The sequence below is a fragment of the Chrysochloris asiatica genome, unplaced genomic scaffold (genome assembly GCF_000296735.1).
Source record: "Chrysochloris asiatica unplaced genomic scaffold, ChrAsi1.0 scaffold00099, whole genome shotgun sequence".
NCBI lineage: Eukaryota > Metazoa > Chordata > Mammalia > Afrosoricida > Chrysochloridae > Chrysochloris > Chrysochloris asiatica.
The window spans coordinates 10620661-10622422 of NW_006408617.1; positions in this window are offsets into that span (position 1 = coordinate 10620661).

The window sequence follows — 1762 nt, forward strand, 5'->3', positions numbered from 1 at the left end:
CAGGACTCCTTAAATCTAGGTTGTTGTTAAGTGCCATTGAGTCAGTTCAAACTCATAGCAACTCTGTACAGGGTTTACAAGGAGCAACTGGTGAGTTTGAACCGTCCTATAGCCTCCATTACTAGATAGTCATACTACTTGTAGAATGTCTGATTTCAACAAAAAGGAAACATGCATTCTGCTATATCTGAATAAGTATAGAAAACGTTCCCTTATTCTCAATCCACATTGATTTATTAATCAGGTGTTATTATTTGATTTTATCCATTTAATAACTTATCAATGTTTCACAAAGAATAAAGATGTTGCTTTGAGAACTAAGGTGCTATGGATTCAAACCATGGTATTTTCAATCACCTCATATGCATGTGAAAGTTGGACAGTGAATAAGAATTGATGGCTTTGAATTACAGTGCTAACAAATACAGGATACACCATGATCTGCCAAAATAAGGAACAAATCTGTCTTGGAAGAAGTGCAATCAGAATGCTCCTTAGAAGAGAGGATGATGATATTTCAACTTATGTAATTTGGATGTGTTATCAGGAAGGATAACACCACTTGTCGGTCAGTTTGTCATACTAGGTGACTTGTGTGTTGCTGTGATTCTGGAAACTATGCCATGGATATTTTAAATACCAGCAGGGTCACCCAGGGTGCCAGGATTCAGCTGAGCTTCCAGATGAAAACAGACTAGAATAAGGAGAAAGACTACTTCTAAATATTTAGTCACTGAAAACCTTATGAGTTCCAGTGGAACACTGTCAGCACAAGAATACTGAAACATGAAGAAAAACACCAGAATGTTGTCAGATATAGGGCCAAATGATGAGCCCCTCAGATTGGAAGGTACTCAAAATATGATTGGGGAAGAGCTGCCTCCTCAAAGTAGAGTTGACCATGATGACGCAAATGGAGTAAAGGCTTTGGAACCTTTATTTGCTGATGAAGTACAACTCAAAATGAGGAGAAACAGCTTTAAACATCCATTAATAATCAGAACATGATGTACAAAATAATGAATCTGGGAAATTGGAAATTTCCAAAAATGAAATGGAATGCATAAACATCAATTTCCTAGGCATCAGTGAGCTGAAATGGACTGGAATTTACCATATTGAATCTGGCAATCACATGGTAGACTATGACGGGAATAACAAAGTGAATAGGAATGGTGTTGCATTTATAATCAAAAAGAACATATCAAGATCTGTCTTGAAATACAACACTCTCTGTGACAGGATAATATCCATACGCCTACAGGGAAGACCAGTTAATACTACTATTCAAATGTATGCACCAACCACTAAAGTCAATGATGAAATTGAAGAATTCTACCAACTTCCTAAGTCTGAAAATGATCAAACATGCAATCAAGATGTAATGATAAGTACTGGTGGTTGAAATTCAAAGGTTGGAAACAAAGAAGAAGGATCAGTAGCTGGAAAATATGACCTTGGTTATAGAAACGATGCTAGAGATCTCATGACAGATGGAATACAAATTTAAATCTTTCAACAAACTGAGGCAGCACGGGAGGTACTCACTCATCTATGCCAAGAAATTTGGAAGACAACTACTGGAAGAGATAATACATGTGCCCATTCCAAAGAGAATTCACCCATTGGAATGCAGAAAACATCAGACAATATCATTAATATCTGATACAATAAAATTTTGCTAAAGGTAATTTCATTTAGCCTCAAAAACGGCTGCAACCATACATTGACAGAGAACTGCCGGAGGTTCAAGCCAGATTCA